The sequence below is a fragment of the Stomoxys calcitrans genome, chromosome 2 (assembly GCF_963082655.1).
Source record: "Stomoxys calcitrans chromosome 2, idStoCalc2.1, whole genome shotgun sequence".
NCBI classification, from domain to species: Eukaryota; Metazoa; Arthropoda; class Insecta; order Diptera; family Muscidae; genus Stomoxys; species Stomoxys calcitrans.
The window spans coordinates 86,186,818-86,202,024 of NC_081553.1; the positions used below are offsets into that span (position 1 = coordinate 86,186,818).

The 15,207-nt window shown below is 37.4% G+C and overlaps 1 protein-coding gene across 3 annotated transcripts in view; it reads left to right on the forward strand.

Annotated features, from left to right (window-relative positions):
- The window catches only part of LOC106082180 (peroxidase), a 135,254-nt gene that overhangs the window by 76,819 nt on the left and 43,228 nt on the right, over positions 1-15,207 (forward strand). The gene's annotated exons all lie outside the window — the stretch shown is intronic.

The window sequence follows — 15,207 nt, forward strand, 5'->3', positions numbered from 1 at the left end:
AAACCTTAAATCGAGAGATCGATCTATATGACAACTATATCCAAATCTGGACCGCTCTAAGCCGAATAGCAGATATATGTCGAGGGGCTTAACCTAACTCACTGTCCCAAATTTTGGCGACATCGGACAATAAATACACCTTTTATGGGCCCAAAACCTTAAATCGAGAGATCGGTCTATATGGCAGCTATATGCAAATCTGGACCGATCTGGGCCAAATTACAGAAAGATGTCCAGGGGCCTAACCTAACTCACTGTCCCAAATTTCGGCGACATCGGACAATATATGCGCCTTTTATGAGTCCTAAACCTTTTTGGCAGCCAAATCCAAATCTGAACTGATCTGGGCCAAATTGAAGAAAGATGTCGAAGGGCCTAACACAACTCACCGTCCCAAATTTCGGCGAAATCCGACAATAAGTGCGCCTTTTAGGGGCCCGAAACCTTTAAACGAGAGATCGGTCTATATAGCAGCTATATGCAAATCTGGACCGATCTGGGCCATATTGAAGAAGGATGTTGTGAGGTCCAACCTTACTCACTTTCCCAAATTTTGGAAAAATCGGACAATAAATGCACCTTTTATGGGCGCAAGACCTTAAAACGAGAGATCAATCAATATGGCAGCTATATCTAAATCTGGACCGACCTAAGCCAAATTTAGGAACGATGTCGAAGGGCCTAACACAACTCTCTGTCCCAAATTTTGGCAAAATCGGGCAATAAATGCGCCTTTTATGGGCCCAAGACCTTAAATCGAGAGATCGGTCTATATGGCAGCTATATCCAAATCTGGACCGATCTGAGCCAAATTGAAGAAGGATATCGACTCGTCTAACACAACTCACTGTCCCATATTTCTGCAAAATCGGATAGTAAATGTGCCTAAGACTCTAAATCGATGGATCGGTCTATATGGGGCTATATAGCCCATCCGATATAGCCCATCTTCGAACTTAATCTGCTTATGGACAAAAAAAAAAGAATCTGTGCAAAGTTTCAGCTCAATATCTCTATTTTTAAAGTGTAATTTCAACAGACAGACAGACGGACATGGCTAGATCGTCTTAGATTTTTACGGTGATCAAGAATATATATACTTCATAGGGTCGGAAATGGATATTTCGATGTGTTGCAAACAGAATGACTAAATGAATATACCCCCATCATGGGTATAATTATCAAAACTTATGTACACATTGCATTATTATTTGAGACAAATTCTGAATTCAATCAATCAAACTCTGGCTCTCAAGAAACCCGTGCATTCTTAAATCTAATCAAGTTACCATACAAAACAGATCGTTTAAATATTTTCGTTAAGCAATTTAGGCCTGCTAAATTAACGAATTACACAATTTGTTTCCTTTAGCCAATTGGTCCCCTTTTAATGGATATCCGCAGTGACGTTGAAAGCCTCACATTGCCATGTGAACAATTTATCATAAGTCAGTCATATCATAGGTAATGAAAAAAAGAGCTACTGAAATGTAAGACTGATTAATTTGTAACAGTTTTTGCTTTTTTTCTCCAAAAGTTATGCAACTATTAGCCAAAGTGTGAATGGCGACCACCAAACCAAAACAAAAAACACAAATTGTTAGTAATTTGCCCACTTTTTTCCATATTGAAATTCAAATATCCGCTACAGATTTAAATTTTTGCACATTCAGCGTAAACTAAAATTGCAAAAGTCATGTTGAGACACCAATAAATGAATGTTCGCTATGTAAGTAGGTAGGTAAACTTGATTTGATACAAGTTCACTTTTATTTTGTTTTTAAAAGTGCATTTCTAGATCAGTACATTGCTTGCGCTCTAGGCGTAAGCAATACATATATAAGGGGACAGTCAGTATATTGACATGTTGCTGTTATTACCTATTACTATTTCTTGTCTCTGAGCTACAATGCTGCTTTTATGCCATGTCATTGTGGCGTTTTGTTGAACTAAGAGCTTATCTCATTGAAAATCTCTTACAATGTTTAGCAGAGCGTAGAAACGCCTTCTTTTCTTCCTATACCAATTTCAAGTTTAGTCATTTGAACAGCAGTTACAGCATAGATCACAATGTGAGTTATTTTTAGAAGTGAGGGGCGGGGTGAGTTTTTTTTTAGTTTTCACTCAATCATCGAATTATGCTGTGAAATGAAAGGCATTCTCCAATACCGGAAATATGAAGGTATACATATTTTTTTAACACTTACTAGGAAACATTAAATTTGAAAATTACTCAATTTAAAATAATAATAATTGGAAAAAAACTATAGTTTACTTAAATTTGGGGCATACAAATTTAAATTTCAACGAAATTTCCCATGCAATTCCAGGTTGCAAAAATTGTTTTGAAAAACAAACAAAAGCGTGCTTGGGTCCCCACCAACATGTATTCCGCTAAAATGTTCCCATATCGGGATATCGGTACTTAAGAGGTATCATCAAATTGACCGATTTAGATAAAACTTGGCATGAATGCCAAGGGTTTGGGCTAAATTTCAGCCAAATCAGGTGAAAATTAAGGCTTCTAAGGGATGAAGAAGTCAAATCCGGGGATCGGTTTATATGGGGGTTACATCTGCTTATAGACCGATTCGGATCATGTTTGGTATGGATGTTGGAAGTCATAACTCAAGTCCTTGTTCCAATTTCAGCCAAATCAGGTGAAGATTGAGGCTTCTAAGGGCTCAAGAAGTCAAATCCGGGGATCGGTTTATATGGGGACTATATCTGTTTATAGATCGATTCGGATCATACTTGGCATGGATGTTGGAACTCATAACACAAGTCTTTGTTCGAAATTTCAGCTAAATTGGATGAAAATTGAAGCTTCTAGGGGCTCAAGAAGTTAAATCCGGGGATCGGTTTATATGGGGGTTACATCTGCTTAAAGACCGATTCGGATCATGTTTGGTATGGATGTTGGAAGTCATAACTCAAGTCCTTGTTCCAATTTCAGCCAAATTAGGTAAAGATTGAGGCTTCTAAGGGCTCCATAAATCAAATCCGCGGATCGGTTTATATGGGGGCTATATCTGTTTTAAACCGATTCGGATCATACTTGGCATGGGTGTTGGAAGTCATAAGTTAAGTCTTTGTCCCAAATTACAGTCAAATCGGATACAAATTTAGACTTCTAAGAGCTCAAGAAGTCAACTCCGGAAATTGGTTTATATGGGACCTATATCTGTTTATAAGCCGATTCGGATGATACTAAGCATGGATGCAAATGTAGACTTCTAAGGGGTCAAGAAGTCAAATCCGAAGATTGGTTTATATGGTAGCTATATCTGTTTATAAACCGATTCGGATCATACTTGACATGGAAGTTGGAACTCATTACACAAGTCTTTGTTCTTTGGAAGTTTGTTGTTTGGAAGTCATAAGTTAAGTCTTTGTCCCAAATTTCAGCCAAATCGGATGCTAATTGAGGCTTCTAGGGGCTCAAGAAGTTAAATCCGGGGATCGGTTTATATCGGAACTATATCCAAATCTTAACCGATATGGCCCATTTGCAATCCCAAATCTTATTATTTTTATACCCTCTAAGACCCCATAAGGTATATATATTCTTGATTATCATGACATTTTAAGTCGATCTAGCCATGTCCGTCCGTCCGTCTATCGAAAGCACGCTAACTTTCGAAGGAGTAAAGCTAGGCTCTTGAAATTTTGCACAAATACTTCTTATTAGTGTAGGTTGGTTGGGATTGTAAATGGGCCACATCAGCTCATATTTTGATATAGCTTCCATATAAACCGATCTTGGATCTGGACTTTTTCAGCATCTTGAGGGCGCAATTCTTATCCGATCTGACTGAAATTTTGCACGTAGCGTTTTGGTATCACTTCCGACAACTGTACTAAGTATGGTTGAAATGGGTTCATAACCTGATATAGTTGTCATATAAACCGACCTTGGGTCTTGTCTTTTTGATCTTCTAGAGGCCACAATTCATATCGGATTTGGCTATAATTTTGCATGAAGTGTTCTAGTATGATTCCCAACAACTGTGCCAAGTATACTGTAAATTAGTCCAAAACCTGATTATAATTCTTGAGCCTCTAGAGGGCGTAATTCCTATCGGATTTGGCTGAAATTTTGCATGACATGTTTCATTATGGCTTCCAACAACTAAGTATGGTTGAAATCGATTGATGAACCGATATAGCTGCCATATAAACTGATCTTGGGTCTTGACTTCTTCATCTTCTAGAGGTCACAATTGATATCGGATTTAGCTAAAATTTTACATGAAGTGTGTTTTTAGTATGATTCCCAACAACTGTGCCAAGTATACTCTAAATTAGTCCATAACCTGATTAGACTTCTTTAACCTCTAGAGGGCGTAATTCCTATCGGATTTGGCGGAAATTTTTCATAACATGTATCATTATGGCTTCCAACAACTAAGTATGGTTGAAATCGTTTGATGAACCGATATAGCTGCCATATAAACTGATCTTGGGTCTTGACTTCTTGATCTTCTAAAGGGCGCTATTCTTATCCGATTTGGCCGAAATTTGCATGCAGTTTTTTATTTTGATTTCCAACAACTGTCTCAGGTATGGTCTAATCAGTTCATATCCTGATATAGGCGCCATATAAACCGATCTTCCGATTAGACTTCTTGGGCTTCTAGGGGGCGCAATTCTTATCCAATTTTGCATATGCCGTTTTGGTATGACTTCCAACAACTGTTCCAAGTATGGTCTTAATCGGTATATAACCTGATATAGCTGCCAAATAAACCGACTTCCCATATAAACCGACTTTTGAGCCTCTGGAGGGCGCAATTTTTACTCGATTTGCCTGAAATTTTGGAGGTGGTGTTTTTCTATTAGAAAAAGTCATTCAAAAAACTTGTTTACATTTATTGCTATGGAAAATTTTGCTAAAATTTTGTACTTATAAATTTTTTTCAAAATTCTATTTCTAAAGAAAAATTCGTCAAAATTTTACTTCTATTAAGTGGGGCTATGAATATAAACAAGCCACACTTTGGATCCGGCTGGAAATTAAAAAGCAGGTACATCGTCCAGCAGACCACAACACCCTATAGCATTAAAGGTCTGACAACCATAAAATAGAGTGTATGAAACGCGGTTTAAATCTCCAAATTTTGTCAATGGCCCCGTTGCAGCTATATGGGACAAGAGTTGCCTCATTTTGCCGTTTTTGAAAATGTTGTTTGTATATTTAATTAGTCATTCCATTTCCGACCCTACAAAGTATATATATTTATGATCGTCGTAAAATTCTAAAACTATTTAACGATGTCCTTGTGTCTGTCTGTGTGTCTATGAGTTGTAATCACGCTACAGTCTTTAAACATTGAGATATTGAGTTTAAATTTTGCACATACACGTATTTCATCTATACGCAGGTTAAGTTCTTGAATGGGCCAAATCGAACTATATTTGGATATAGCTGCCATATAGACCGACCTGGCAATTTAGGGTCTTACGCCCGTAAAAGCCGCATTTTTTGACCGATTACGCTGAAATTTGAAACAGGAAGGGGCCCCGATATTCAAACCGAATATGGTTCATATCGGACCATGTTTACATATATAGCAGCCATTAGACCGATATGCCGGTTTAGGGTCTTAAGCCCGTAACAGGTGCATTAATTACCCCATTTCAATGAAATTAGAAACAGTGAGTTGTTTAAAGCCTCCCGACATCCGACTTAAACTTGGTTCAGCTGAGACAATATTTAGATGTAGCTGCTATATAGACCGATCTGCCGATTGAGGGTCTTAAGCCCATAGAAATATACACAATTATTATCCGATTTCGCTCAAATTTTAAATAGTGATTTCATTTAAGCCTCCAGATATCTAGGTTAGGTTGGGTAAGGTAAGAGTGGAAGTCCTTTACAGACTCATTTAGACAATTTCAAGTCCATTGTGATACCACAGTAGCAGGAATCGACCCCTGCACTGGTAATCCAAGCACGCTACCAACTCGACTACCGGGGCGCCCCTACCAATATCTAGTTGAAATATGGTTCAGATCGGTCTATATTCAGATATAGCTGTCATATAGAGCGATCTGCCGATTAAGGGTCTTGAGCCCATAAAAGCTACATTTATAACCCGATTTCGCTGAAATTTGAAACAGTGAGTTTTTTTAAGACCAGACAGGCCAAGGCTTCTGGCGGGAATCGACCCCTGCACTGGTAATCCAAGCACGCTACCAACTCGACTACCGGGGCGCCCCTACCAATATCTAGTTGAAATATGGTTCAGATCGGTCTATATTCAGATATAGCTGCCATATAGAGCGATCTGCCGATTAAGGGTCTTGAGCCCATAAAAGCTACATTTATAACCCGATTTCGCTGAAATTTGAAACAGTGAGTTTTTTTAAGACCAGACAGACCAAGGCTTCTGGCGGGAATCGACCCCTGCACTGGTAATCCAAGCACGCTACCAACTCGACTACCGGGGCGCCCCTACCAATATCTAGTTGAAATATGGTTCAGATCGGTCTATATTCAGATATAGCTGCCATATAGAGCGATCTGCCGATTAAGAGTCTTGAGCCCATAAAAGCTACATTTATAACCCGATTTCGCTGAAATTTGAAACAGTGAGTTTTTTTAAGCCTTCAGACGTCAGACCTTAATATGGTCTAGATCCGTCAATATCGGCAAGATCGGCAAGTGTCCAGTGTCCTGAGGAAGAGTGGTTCAACAGCTTTCTCAGCTGTCCCTGGATGCGTAGGGAAGCTCATCATGACAAGATCTAACGAGTCTTGTAAGAATGAACTCCTGGCGGAATCAGAAGACGAGGCTAACGTAACAGTGGTGGAAGTTCTTTATACTTACTATGGTCGGGTTTCTGCAGATAAATCTCCACCATTGTAAAGCCGTTTCGGCAGCACTAAAGGTCCTCCTGAGGTCAGAGGGATTTGACGTGCTTCTTATCCAGGAACCATGGGTATGTGGAGGAATGGTTTGTGGACTAACAATTTCGGAATTTAAACTTCTCATGGGTACGAGGAATGGGAGACACAGAGCATGTATTCTTGCAATGAGTAGTCTAAATGTTTTTCTTCATCCGTCGCTAAGCACTGACAATTTAGTAGTAGCCAGCCTTGAAATGAACAAGTCTCATTACTGGCTGGCTTCCCAATATATGGCACACGATTCAGAGATGCCGCCTTCAAACCTTAAGTCGCTGGTTGAAGCAGCTGCTGTAGGGAAGAAGAGCCTCATTGTAGGAAGTGATGTTAATGCACATCACCAGATATGGTGAAGTTCGGATTCAATGAAAGGGGTGAGCTGTTTATTTAATGTATTATAAGTTTCAATATGACGATTTGTAATAAAGGGGATAAACCGAACTTTATTACCAGGAACAGGATATATTACCTTTGTATCGGAAAATATAACTTCAAGAATATGCGACTGGGAAGTGTTGGATAACCACAGCTTCTCTGATCATCGTTATATTAGTTTCAGCCTTGGAGAAAATACTGCAGAAGTGGTCCCTCGGCTAAACAGAAGAAAGGCGGATTGGGATAAATTTCGGCACAAACTCAGCACGTCTGTCCCTTCAAGACCAGAAAAGGAAGTGGAAACTACGGAGGATATAGACATAGTAGTCAAACGGATCACGAAGAATGAATTGAATGACTCGCTTGTGTCAGCATGCCCTAGTGCCAAGCCAAGGGGCACACAGCGTCCATGGTGGACCTCAGAGCTTGTAGGTCTAAGGAAGGAATGCAGAAAACTATTCAACAGAGCAAAAGCCACAAGAACACCACACGATTGGGACATCTATAAGGCTGAGCTAAGAAAATATAAGGACGAGCTGAGAAAGGCTCAGAACAAATCTTGGGTAGAATTCTGCAGTTCCGTGGAGGATACATCTGAGGCCTCTAAGCTAAGGAAGATTCTGTCCTCAAGACCTATTACGGTGGGGTATATTCAGAAGTCAGAGAATGTATGGACAATGTCTAGTGAGGAAACACTAGAACTACTCGTTGATACACATTTCCCGGGAAATTCTCCAACGGACAACGTGGCGCCAGAAGAGATTGTCACTGGTATGAATTCGTTGGAGGCAATTAGGGAAATAGTGTCGGAGCCGAAAATCCTTTGGGCGATAAGAAGTTTCTACTCCTTTAATTCGCTAGGTCCTGATGATGTATCACCTGTTGAATTACAATCTGTGTCTGATAGACTGGTTCCCTGGCCTAGGGAGATATGCTCTGCTTGTATCAGAATGTCATATATACCTGTGGGATGGAGGGACACGAAGGTAATTTTCATTCCGAAAGCAGGAAAACCCTACCACACGAAGGCGACAGATTTTCGCCCTATTAGTTTGTCATCCTTAATGCTGAAGACTCTTGAGAGGTTGATAGAAACATATCATAGGGCAAAGATCTCCTAGTAAAGGCAAGTCCACTGAAACAGCCTTTCACGACCTAGTCGGCTATATAGAAGGTTCTCTGGCTGTCATGGAATATATAATGGTAGCATTTCTTGACATTCTTTGGATTTGAAGAAGGGAAGTAAAAATTTACTTGTCTTCCATTGCGCTTGTGGAGAAAGTCGTATTTTTGAGCCCTATTCAAAATCAGATGTGTGCTTTACAACCTACTAATTGGATTAGTATATAAAGCACCATGATCCATTTGACGATATTTTGACGATGTATGTTTAAAAAATCACGAAATTATTTTATATTATTTTTTTTTTTTTTATTTTCTTTTTTTATATTGTTTTATTTTATTTTATTTTGTTTTTTTTATTTTATTTTAATTTATTTTATTTCATTTTATTTTATTTTATTTTATTTTATTTTATTTTATTTTATTTTATTTTATTTTATTTTATTTTATTTTATTTTATTTTATTTTATTTTATTTTATTTTATTTTTATTTTATTTTATTTTATTTTATTTTGTATGATTTTATTTTATTTTGTTATATTTTATTTTATTTTATTTTTTTTTTATTTTATTTTTTTTTTTATTTTATTTATCTCTTCACCTAACAACCCCTTCATAAATAGAGCAGCATACATTTTTAGCAAACAACAATCTTCATAGCAGGCAGCTTGCTGTTCTGAAATTGCAAACATTTAGTCAACAACAGACATTTTTCTCATATTCATTACGTTATGCGTTTCTCTACTGCTTCTGCAGCCTTAGATCATTCCTTTAGCTTATTCCACTGTTCTTTCAACATGTTGCTCTCAAAAAGTTTGTGTCTTAAGTCTTCACATCATACCACTGCTCTTTGCGCATGTTTCTCTCAAGAAGTTTGTGTCCTAAGTCTTTAGTTTATTCCATTGTACATCGAGCATGTCTCTCTCTACAAGTTCGTGCCTTAAGTCTTTGTATCTGAGCATAGAAGTTTGTGTCTTAAGACTTTTGTTTTAAATCTTTTATTTCCTCCATACTTGTTGCCATTGAATGCATTTTACCCAAAGTAGTCCATCCAATCAATTCATACACAACCAAATTAGTGCGTATGAACATTCCTGAAATGTCTTCTGTCACTCTGATTGATTGAACATGAATGACAAAGAAAATCATTGAATGTGCCGCCAAATTTAAAGGCAAATAATGTGTTAAATTTTCGATGTTTTACAAATGTGGTCATATCATGTTGGCTCGTAACGTTGTCGAATAACCAAAAAAGGGCGTCAAGATTTTGAGACATGATATAATTCTTGAGCGAACCAAAGATAACAACGAAATGGTATAAGGAGAAACTTTAACGGAAAAAACGAATAATTACAAAATGTTGGTCAATATTTGTTATGACAAAATAAAATCACCTTTATATCAAATTTTAAGAGAAACACTTGGACAAAGTTAATTATGTTGCTTAAATGGCCATAGCCTTTGGAAATGGAAATTGAAACTACAGCTGCTTGTTTTGGGACGTTTTTTTTTAATAGTTCATGCAGCTGCAATGTATTGTTGTACACCAATTAGCGTTTTGAGTGTTTCTTATAACGATTGATTTTTTAATTAAGATATACAATAATTAAATCAATTAGTCGAACTGATCTTGAGTTATTTATGATATGTTCAATTTATGTCGGCTGCGGTTTCCTGTTATTCGATTTTAAAATACTTTAGGCCAAAAATTGTGAAAATGTGTTGATTTATGAAGGAATTAATTGGGATAGAAACCCACAATGCACTGTGGTACTCGCGAGCCGGGACGACCAAAACTACAATGAAAAAATCTAGTGGTAAAAAATATTTCGAAACTTGGTGTCAGAGATTGGAGAAGGAACGCAGAAGTTCGAGGCAAAATACATAATATTTTGAATTACGGTTATAAAAGTTAAACTTTTGATTTCAAAAAATTCAGAACCTTTGTATGTTGCTGTAAAACATTTATAATCCCAAATAAAACATATGCCAATCACTGTGCCTCTTTGGAAACAACTATTTTTTATACTTCCTGTCCAATCATAATCAATATTTCGACAAAATATTTTGTTGATAAATTAGTAGATATTCATTTTTTTTTTCAATTTGCTAAACTATATTGTCTTTATTGGCAGCAATTTCGCGAACATTATGATAAAACCCAAGACACCCTTAGACCAAAATTATCTATAATGAAATGCAAAAAATATATTTATTAACCAATTGAAATTGTTTTCAAATATTTCGTGTTTGATACAAGGAATATTTTTAAAATTTCAACCAAAATCATAAATCACATGTTTTTAGTCGTGCAAATTGATATAATTACACAATTTGCCTTCAATACCGGCAAATTGTTTTGTCTCATTTATTTCTAAGTCAAAACATATAAATTATGACTACCAAACGATCGCCTGTCTGTCCAAACAACAAGGGAAACGTTTAAACGATTGGTTAATGCAATTCATCACAAGAGCCCATTCAGAGAGCTGTGTGTCATATCATAGCTGTGAAAATTACCTAGCAGTTTTGGCACCAGACATCTAAAAAAGCCTTAAGAATTTTGTCGTTATTATTTAGTTTTTTTTTTTTTTCTTAAATAATACTCTTTGTCGGTTTATGATTAATTGGATTTTTTTTCTTTTGCTAAAGTCTTTAAGGCAAATCAGGCTGATCAGCAGTAGCATGGTCTGACTAAATATAGGCTCTCTGACATCTATGATGAATAGTTGATTGAACATGATTTCAACACAGAATCTTAAGTTTTATTGCAATAAGTCTTATATGCATAACATTCTTTTTCACATGTTTGATTGTTGCATATATGTAACTAAAACGAAAAGTCGACTAAGTAACTTGGTCTAGATAGATTGATCATTTAGTACTAAATATTGTTATCATTAACAGGTTGAAATACATAGTTTGTTTGTCTCTTCCGTATGGACACAAAAACGGCTGAAATTTTCACAGATGGTATAGTTTGAGCTCCCGGTCGAAATAGGGTACTAAATTTTTTGATATCCGTAGGGAGGGCGGACCCTCCTCCTTACCCCAATTTTCAAAAACGCCAGGTGTCGGAGGTGGTTGCACCGATTTAAGCGAAATTTTGTATGTCACGTTATGGTACCCCAAAAACACGAAATTGGTATAAAACTTTGGGATCGGTGACGCCCCATCCCAAAACCCACCCGAACGGACATGTTTAGCGATTGGGATAATATGGGTATCAAATGAGAGGTATTTAAGAGAAGAGCGCGAACTTGGCATAAAAATGCCGCCTTAAGAGTCGGGGGAGTTCTTCACACCCAAAAACACCACCCAACACGATACTTTTACCGCTTTAGGCAATATGGGTATCAAATGAGAGATATAGAGATATTTAAGAGTAGAGTACGACTTGGCATAAAAATGCCGCCTAAAGTGTCGGGGGTTCCCGACCACCCAACAGGACACTTTTACCGCTTTAGGCAATATGTATATCAAATGAAAGGTATTTAAAAGTAGCGTACAAATCTGAAAGTAAAATTTATTCCTTTGTGTTTGGGGGGCCTCCCCACCCCCCAAAACCCCCCAGCAGGACATCTGAACCGATTCGGACAATATGGATATTAAATGGAAGGTATTTAAAAGTATAGTAAAGATCTGATATAAAAATGTATTGCTTGGTGTCTGAGTGTTTGGAAATTGAGTACACATCTGTTATAAGAATTTGGTCCAAGGTGTCTACAAGGCCTCTCCAACCCCAAAAATCCCCAAAACGGGCATTCATTTCCAACGTCACAAAATGGGTATCAAACGAAAGTTCTTTGAGAGTTGACTACGACCGGTCCACCCACTAAATACCCTTCAAAAGGACGTGTAGTTCGGTCGGGATAATATGGGAATTTAACGAAAGGTCTATGACAGTAGTGTTCGAATCTTATGTTGATATAAGGATTCAAGTATCTGGGACACGTCCTGCCGTCGGGCCGTTTAACCGGACATGTAGATCTCGACATTAAAGAACTCAAATAAATTGTCTTTTGGGTCTTAGCGTAGGGGGGACCGACCCTCTCCTCCCAATAAAAACAACACCAAACTGTCATATAGGACGACCGATAATATTTTGTATTCATATGAAAGGCCATGTCAGAGAGCAATCCCTCTCCTCCTAGCCTACCCAAAAAAAGGGAATAAAAAATAATATATGAAGACCGATCAGGATAGAATAGAAGAGCAATAAAAGGTCTTTGGTAGTAGAGTACAATTTGTACCCTCAAATTGGGATACACACAGGAGGATCCGGTGATCTTTAAAACTGTGATATCCCAAGTGGTATCTTTGATATATGATTTTAAATGTAGATAACCAATACAAAAAAAAAAACAATAATTAGCGTGGATCTGAACAAGACCCGTAGCCCTGATTATCACCATAGAGGATGAATCTGATATTCTCTTTCGGGGCAAAGGGTTTGGCTACTCCCATCCACCACCAAAACTAAGGGAATAAAGTAGATCTAATATCCAAACTTTAATGGGCGGACCCTCACCTTGCACTTTTTTAAAAACGCCAGATCTATTTGGTATACTTATTTAAGGTGAGATGTCTAGGGTGGCCGCCCCACCTTCAAAGCCAGCCAAATGGAAATTTAAACGAATAATGACAATATTAGGCTCAAATGAAAGGTATTTGAGACTAGAGCACGAATCTGACACGAAACACCCCCATATCGTTCATATTTAAGACCATAGCAATATAAGGTTCAAACGAAAAAAATTTGGTATGATATGCAAGCAGGACTTTCTTCCTGACCATGCCAGTATAGGGCTTATATAAGAGAGTGAAAGAAGGCACAGCGGAGCGGACCCTGTCCAGATACTACATATATATGAGAGTTATGGCCAAATCTGAGCCTATAACAGATAACAAATGACAACATTATTGCCAAATTATTACTGAACCGATTTCTTACAACTTTAATAGCCTTCGTCTCTAGGCCAAAAAAAAAAAATATATGTGCCAACTTTGATGATGATTGGATGAAAATTGTGACCTGTACTTTGTACACAAAAATGTGTTTAGATTCCTAAAAGACTCCTTGCCTATTATGATAGTGATTGTTGCTTGGCTTAAAATTCTATTTCAAATATTTTTTTCATTTTCATGACCAAATGATATGCATAAAATATGAAGGACAAAATGGGTGTCTTTTTAGAAGGCTTTAAGCCATTGAATATGTTAAATGGTATGCTAAACGATTGCGTTAATCTGACCGTTTTTCATATTTTAATAGTCTTGTTTCTTTTATGCATAAATTTTCTTAACATATCATTTGACACATGTCTACATTGCTATCCATTAAATCGTGGTTTAATTGATTCCACTGCAAACAAGTAAGGGTGGGTTGAACTGGGGTAAAGAAGCCGACCTATTGGGTATATAGGCTAAGTCGTCGAAATTAGAATTTCTTTAAATTTGAAAACAAGAATTGATCAAAATCAGTAGATATTGTGGGAGTTAGAGTTAGAGAGAGGAAGCTAAATCGAGATATACATATATGTGGGAGTTATATCTAAATCTGAACCAGTTTCTAACAAATTAACCAAACCAAATCGAACCATGTTTGGCCATAAAAGCCATTAGCACAAAAAAGCAGAATTTATTACCCGATTTGGCTTGAAATTCAAACAGTAAGTTGTGTTAAGACTCCCGTCATCCAACAACAATATGATCCAGTCGAAATAAATTTAAATTTAGCTGCCATTTAGACAGATCTGCCAATTTAGGGTCTTAAGTCCAAAAAAGCGTAATTTATTACCCAATTTCGCTGAAATTTGAAACAGTAAGTTGTTTTAACCCTCCTGTCATCCGAAAACAATATGATCCAGACCGGGCCATAATTAAAAATAGCTATCATATAGACCGATCTGCCGACATTGTGTCTAAATCCAGTAAGAACGCATTTATTATCAGATTTCGGTGAAATTTGACACGGTAACTTGTATTAAGCCTCCCGTCATCCAACCAGCATATGGTTCAGAGCAGCCTATATTTAAATATAGCTGCCATATAGACCGATCTTCCAATTTAGAGTCTTTAACCCAAAAAGCGAATTTATTGCTCGATTTCGTTCTCGGGGTCTGAATCAAATAGGATCCAAACCATTTGCCCATGAACATTCCTTTAAGGAACAGGGGCCAAATTCTCACATATCAATGAGTGCTGTCCGCTTCGAGTTTAAACCGACTCCGAATGACGTGCCGCAGTGCGACAATTTTTTGGGGAGACGTTTTTACATGGCATAGTACCTCACAAATGTAGCCAGTATTAGAAAAGGATAACCAACGTTAAAAATTTTTTTCTGTTGTAGACCGACCGATCAAAACCATATAGGACACGGATGTCGAAAAGCCTAACATAAGTCACTGTGTCAAATTTCAGCGAAATCGGATAATAAATGCGCCTTTTATGGGGTCAAGACTTTAAATTGAGAGATCGGTCAATACGACAGCTATATCCAAATCTGGACCAATCTGGGCCATCTGGAAGAAGAATATCCAGGGGCCTAACACAACCAAATGTCCTAAATTTCAGAGAAATCGAACAAAAAATGCTCCTATTATCTGTCCAAGACCATAAATCGAGAGATCGGTCTATATGGTAGCTATATCCAAATCTGTACCAATCTGGGCCAAATTTAAAAAAAAGGTGTCGTAGGGCTTATCACAGCTTACTCTCCAAAATTTCTGCGAAATTGTACAATAAAAGCGCCTTTTATGGACCCAAGACCTTCAATCGAGAGATCGGTCTAATTGGCAG